The sequence below is a fragment of the Octodon degus genome, unplaced genomic scaffold (assembly GCF_000260255.1).
Source record: "Octodon degus isolate 3935 unplaced genomic scaffold, OctDeg1.0 scaffold00076, whole genome shotgun sequence".
NCBI classification, from domain to species: Eukaryota; Metazoa; Chordata; class Mammalia; order Rodentia; family Octodontidae; genus Octodon; species Octodon degus.
Window position 1 is genome coordinate 9,829,895 of NW_004524652.1, and position 7,076 is coordinate 9,836,970.

Consider the following 7,076-nt stretch of genomic DNA (forward strand, 5'->3'; position numbering starts at 1 on the left):
AAAAAAAAAAAAACCCTTATTCCATTTTGGGGGGCCTGGCCTTAGTTCAGTTGTTTAAGTGGCTGCTTCCACAAAGCTGTCAGCCTCAGGTTGCTGTAGTTCGATCCCCACAACACTCCAGCCAGCCAAACCACCCCTGAGGGCATTCAGATAAAACAAACAAACAAACAAACAAAAAAAAAAAAAAACAAAAAAACAAATACTAAAAAAAACGAGCCAGGGCTAAGGGTGTAGCTCAGTGAAAGAACATTTGCTCTGGGTGAGCAAGGTCCTAGGTCCAGTCCTCAGAGCCAACAAGCAGAACGCAAAAACCATTAGCCAAGAGAGGCTTGAGAAATGCATTTCTGCATGCAGATTTAGGAATATGGATTTTCTGGATCTTGCAATTTCATTATTTTCATAAGTGAAGGCTTTTTTTTTTTTTTTTTTTGGTGGAACTAGGGATTGAACTCAGGCCCTTGTGCTTTCCAGGCAAGTGCTTATTCTACTGAGCTATCTCCCTGGTCCAGTGAAGGCTTCTTAGGCTGAGGTGAACACTGGACTTGGGCCACGGACTCTTAAGGTGCCTCGGAATGGAGTTGAGCTTGTTCCTTGAACTCAGTGAATAGTTTGTTGAATGACTTTCAAATTCAAGGTCAAAATTGACTTCCTTGGGATTTTACCATTCAGAAACTTTTTTTTCTTAACTGAAAATATTTGAATCAAAGGCAACGTTAAAAGTAGAATCCCATTAGGCAGATGCAAGGATTGATCCCCGGCCCTTCAGGGCACGCTGACTGGGCGTGGTGTCATGTGCCTGTAATCCCAGCATTGGCGAAGCTGAAAAACAGGAAGGATCACTAAATCCAATCTCTGTAGTGAGACCCTATAAACCCTGTAGGCCCTGTACTAAATACATTAAAAAAATTAGAATCCCAATTTATCAAAAAGTTTTATAACACTTAGAAAAAATGTTAACACCTAGATTGTAAATATAGACAAACTTTTCTTAGTGTAAGTTTTTTTTTTTTTTTTTTTTTTTTTTGCGGAACTGGGGATTGAACTCAGGCCCTTGCGTTTGCCAGGGAAGCGCTTATTCCACTGAGCCATCTCCTCGCCCCCCCCCCTTTTTAACTTTTTATTTTATTTTTTTTCTTTTGCTAGATCTAGGGATTAAACTCAGGCCCTTGCGCTTGCCAGGGAATCGCTTACATTGAGCCATCTCGGGGTCCCCCCCTTTTTCTTTTAACTTTTTATTTTCTTTTATTTTTTTTCTTTTGCTAGATCTGGGGATTAAACTCAGGCCCTTGCGCTTGCCAGGGAAGCGCTTATTGCACTGAGCCATCTCCCCGGCCCAGTCTAAGTTTTTTTACAGTTAGGTTTTATTCCATTTAGAATTTACTCTTTCATGGGATGTAAGATAAGAATTTAATCATTTGGTTATGATGTATTTTTTCCTAATGTGGTGTTCTGATATTTTGTTTAAATTTTGGTAAGAATATTCTGGGTGCCACTGGTACCACTTTTCCTCCTCCTCCCCCTACTTCATACACTTTATTTAGCATTGTATTTGCTACATAAAAAGAAACAGAAAAATTTCCTTTCTTTCTAATGCCTTAGAATAGTTGAGGGACCATTGGGACCACAGTATTGGTCTTTGAAAGGTTCTTAGAATTCCGCTGTGAAAGCCACTGGGTCTGTGCTTTTCTAAGGGCTAGGTTTTTAGTTCCTATCTCTCTTTTTCTTTTTTTTTTAAAATTTTATTTTATTTATTTATTTGAAAGAGAGAGAGAGAGAGAGAGAGAGAGAGAGAGAGAGGCCAGCTCAGCCCACCAGGGGGCGGGGCTGGCTGGCATGTGGTGCTGGGGGATTGAACCGCGGTCCCTGATGCTTTTTGCTAAGCTTGTTCTAAGTAGGTGCTTTAGACCACTGAGCCATCTCTCCAGCCCCTATCTCTCTTTTTCTGTACAAAGGGATTACCTGAGTTTTGTTTCTCTAACGGGGTCAGTTTGGGCAATCTGCAGTTCCCTAGAAAATTAATCATTTCATCTAGTTTTTGTAATTTGTTTGCACAATTTATACTCTTCCACCCTGGGATCATGTCCCTTCTTTGGAGAGAAGGCTCTAAGCTAATAGAGAACCTCTGTAGTGTTTTCCTGCTTCAGGCGCACTTTCTGCACCTGGACATGCTATGAGAGCAACTCGAGGCCGCCTACAGCTCACCTGTTTGCTGGCAGCCCTCCCTTAGTTCTTGCATGGCATAAAGGCTTGTAGGAAGCAGGGAGAGACATCACTGAGATTGGGGGTATTTTCTTTCCTCCTTTTCTTCCTTCCTTTCTTTTCTTTACTGTCATAATTTCATTTGGGGTTGTACAAATCTCCTTCAAAAATTCATACTGCCAGGAACAGCAGTGACAACACGTCTGCATTCACCTTCAGATACTTCTACTGGTGGGACTTCTCCCAGTGGAGCAAGGGAGCAGCATGTCAGCCCTGAAGTTAAGGCCCCAATGTGTTATTCTAGAACAGTTACTAACAATCCTTAGTGCAGAAAAAAACAATTAGGGAAAGCACTCTGGAGGTACCAGGGAGCTATCCTACCTTCTCAGATGACTGGGCTTAGGCAGGTTAGTGTCATAATACTGTTTGGTAGAGTGGCATCAATATCAATATTAAGGAAAAATTTCTGCACTGAAAATTCAACTGTTGTGAGAGCCTGTATCTAAAAATGCCATATTGATATTTCTAGTTTTTTCCCTCCAAAGAATATAATAGTTTTCCCAGCTTCAGTGTCCTGAAGTTCTTGGACACATTCTGTGAAGTTGCAGTTGATCCAGTTTTATGACTGGCCCCAAACTTGTCTTCGACATTCAAATAGTTTCCTCCTTCCAGAACAAGGAGATAGGGGAACCCACCCCTGCTGCTTTGCTGTTGGTGCTGCATGCATGGCTGCCAGTACTTCCCACAAGATGCTTTGTACAGGCTTACTAGTTCGCTACTTTGTCAGTCAGTGTCGCGCTGACCATTCCCACTGCTACACATCACCTACACTGTACAGTAAGTTCTGCAGAGTGGATCCAGTATTTCTACCTGTACTTATGAATATTACATAAATGGATTCTAGTTGAATCTATGTGCTTCAATCCATCAGCTAGGAACATATTATATATTGTATACATGGCAGTATTTAATTGTTTTCTATTCTAAAATACATTCCTGTTATGATCACATTTGTTATGCCTGAACTTGAATTTATACACATTAAAGAATGACTAGTAATAGCTGCTCATAGAGGGAAGGGGGCTATGACTGCATTTTATCCTATCAGAAACTTCTTCAAAGTAAAGATTGTCTTTGATTGGCTTGACATATCCTTTTTTGTGTCCATATTTAAAATGAAGATTGACACAAAATTGTTAGGGTCCCTTCTAATCTACAGTATTTTAAAAACCCAGTTTAAGATTCTTAGGGAAAGTATCTGTTGTGAAAAATTAAAACCAAAACTGTTGCAAAATAAACTTAATGGAGAAAGGGGCTCCCATTGTCAGGAAGAGTCCGTCAGTTAGTCCTGTTTGGGCTGCAGCTGTCATTTCCAGGCCTCGTTCAAGTAAAACAGTTGTTTGTAGCTGATGACAAGAATGAAGTTCAGCACATGTGTGGTGACACAGATGATGCAAAAACCCTTCAGCAGAAAGTTCACAATGTAGGCCAGATACGTAGATTCCACCACAGATGCAGTGGAAGATGTCATGAGGATTAAAGCTGCAACTGCACTTGCTGTCGTGCCAAGTGATCATCGTAGTATATAAAATGTAATTCCAAAGACACAGTTTGGCTGGTTTAATACACCATCCTTTCCAAAAATCAAACCCGAAAGACTGGATCCTTAGCCCCATCTGAAGACAAGGGCGGCAGAGCACGTCACCCACAGCCCCAGGTCGCACAGGGCTGGGTGCTCCAGGTCTTGCTCCTTCTCATGCTCCACGTGGCAGGTGTAGATGGACAGCAGGGTCCCCACGGCCGCACAGGTGCACAGTGCCACCTGCTCCCAGCACAGCATATTCTCAGCAGCACTAGCACCACCATCCCCCTGCACTCTGCACTGCCTTCATCTGCTCTGCCTTCGCCACAGCCGCCACCGCCTGCATGGGCCAACCCAGCTGCCTCCATCGCCCTTTTTTTTCTTTTTTTTTTTTTTTTTTGGTTTGAAATAGGATCTCACTAAGTAGTTCAGGCTAACTCAAAGTCACTATATAGCCTAGGCTGGCCTCGAACTTGTGACCCTCCTGTCTCAGTCTTGCAAGTGCTGGGATTGTGTGTACCACCATCATGTACTTGCCTTCTTTTTACTTATTTGGACTTTTTTTTTTTTTTTTCTTTTGGTACTGAGGATCAAACTCAGAATCTTGGCAGGTAGTTGTGCTGCTGAGATATCTCCTTGGTTCTGATTTTACTTATTATGAGTATTTTGGATTGGGGCATTCTCTATGTGTCCTTATTTTTTTTTTTTGCGGAACCGGAGATTGAACTCAGACCCTTGTGCTTGCCAGGCAAGCACTTATTCTACTGAGGTATCTCCCCAGCCGTGTAATTTTTTTTTTTTTTTTTTTGTGCCAGGAACTGAACTCAGGGCCTTGAACTTGCCAGGCAAGTTTGTGCTGCTGAGCTATATCCCCAACCCTTAATTTTTTTTTTTTTTAAATTTGGTGCCAAGTATTGGGCTTGAGGCCCTGCTCATGCTGATTGTGTGCTCTTAACACTGAGTCACACCTTCAGTCCTATACTGTTTAAGCATTTGTCACTGTTGCTAGCTACGAGAAGTCTGTGTACTGTTGTAAGCATTGTTCTGTACTATGCTACATATCATACTATAAATGACATGTACTCCCTTTACCCTCTCAACTGCCCTATGACACTGGTAGTGCTATTGATCACTTTATAGATGAATTCACAGGTTAAATAAGTGGCCTGGGCTGGGGCTATAACTCAGTAATACAGCACCTCCCTGGCAAGCGCAGGGCCCTGAGTTTGATTCCCAGCATGCATGTGCACACACACACACACACACACACACACACACACGTGGCCTAGGCAGCTGGATTCAAACTGGTATAGTCTGGCACCTAAGTCCACGTTTCTATTTAAAGGCTTTGCTACCACATGATTTCTCACCCAGTGGAACATTATTTTTCATATATGTATATATGAAAAACATGTATATATATATGTTTTTCTTAAGTATAGATGAAAAACATATGTATTCTAATCATTTATTTGGTACAGGGTATCACTGTGCAGCTCTGATTCATAATAATCCTCCTGTCGCAGGCTCCCCAGAGCTAGGACTACTGGTGTGCACTACCACACCTGGTTTTGGTAGCTGGCCTGGTGCCTTTCTGGGGCCAGCATGGCATGAGGTACCGGGGATTGAATTTGGACCCTTATGCTTGCCAGGCAGGCACTTTGACCACCGAGCTATCTCTCCAGCCTTTTTTTTTCTTTTTTTAGTACCACACCTTCAGTATTCTGAGAGATTTGCTCTCCAAAGTGGTATTTTGTAATAATTAGTTTTTCTCCAGGTAGAAGGCACGTATGTCACTAAGCTTCCAGACTACTGTGCCGTGTTAACCTAGCTGTTTAGTAGCCAAAAGCCAAGGGGATTGACATTTTAATTAGCTTATGTGGGTAGACAAATGAACTTATATGGGTGATTATGAGTTCCAGAATATTTTGTTTTGCCGTAATTTTTATTGATAAACAAATAGCAATGAGATAGTTTCAAATCAAATCGGTAGGACAGTTTCAATAATTAACACACTGCATATATTCTTCTTAGTGGTTAATTGCTGTACAAGATGCGGACTTGATATCCTATTTACAAACACCATTAGAACAAATCATTCTATTATTAAGAGAATGTAACTATATATCTATCCTAACCACTTTGAATACACAGATACAAAATGGACATTCATCCGTATCCCCTTTTTTTGTTAAGTTCCGTTATTTGAATATTATAGGTGTGTAAACTCAGCAAAATATTCTAAAAGAGTCCAGTAGCCCATAATAGTATTGGGCTTAACTAGCAATGTCAGAAATTGTTGACCTGAGTCCCCCACAGCTCAACATAACAGAAAAATATGGAACGCTTCACGAATTTGTGTGTCATCCTTGCGCAGGGGCCATGCTAATCTTCTCTGTATCGTTCCAATTTTAGTATATGTGCTGCCGAAGCGAGCACTCCAGAATATTTTTTGAAAAATTATAACTAGCTGGCAGCCTGATGTTAACACTTTTTTATTTTTTTCAGAATTGGGGGTTGAACTCAGGCCTTTGTGCGTGCCAGGCAAGCGCTTATTCTACAGAGCCAACTCCCTGGCCCTGATGTATACCCACTTTTGATTTCGTAGCGCTCTGGGCAGCTATGTGGGAACCACAGGTCAAAGAATCTGTGGACAAGTTTTTTGTTCGTTTTTGATTTATTTTTTTACATTAAATGACTAAAGTAGCTGCACAGAATGCAAAAGGGATTGATACTGGATTAACATACAAAAAATTAAGTTTGCTGATCTTCTGATAAGCTCTCAGGGAGCAGAAAGCAAGGTAAAATTTTATTTTGCTTTGAGCCTTGTGATTTTTTCCTAAAGATAACCAGTTAATCAGACTGATCTTTAGATTCCCCCCAAAGCACTTATTAGTACCAAAGTGCCATCTTATTAGATGCCATAAGAAAAATTGAAAATAAATTTCAGTTAATGGAAACAACAGGAATGTCAAAATTGGGCTGCTTTAGAGGTGGGATTCTTGCATTTTGTGGTTATATATTGTCAGAACAATCTTGGGTTTGTTATGATTGTTAGTGCGTGCTATCTGCCAGACACTTGTCTGCTGGTGGGTTTCTCAGACTTCACATGTACAGCGCGGGCTGTAACGTTTGATTTGCCCTGCCCACCTTTTCCACGTCACCCCACGCAGTACCTTCGGCCCTAGGTTGCTCTGGCGCAGACTTAGGAGTTACTCTCCCTCCCTTCTTCCTTTCCCTTCCTTCTGGGTAATCCCTTAGCTAGGCCATGTCTGAAGTTTTTTTTTTTTTTTTT

At 41.4% G+C, this 7,076-nt stretch overlaps 1 protein-coding gene and 1 non-coding gene across 3 annotated transcripts in view; one reads left to right on the forward strand and one right to left on the reverse strand.

Moving 5' to 3' along the window:
- The window catches only part of Ptpn11 (protein tyrosine phosphatase, non-receptor type 11), a 102,935-nt gene that overhangs the window by 17,206 nt on the left and 78,653 nt on the right, over positions 1 to 7,076 (forward strand). The gene's annotated exons all lie outside the window — the stretch shown is intronic.
- Positions 6,114 to 6,220, reverse strand: LOC111817998. The gene has a single exon (XR_002822081.1). It is a non-coding gene; the product is annotated as a U6 spliceosomal RNA (small nuclear RNA).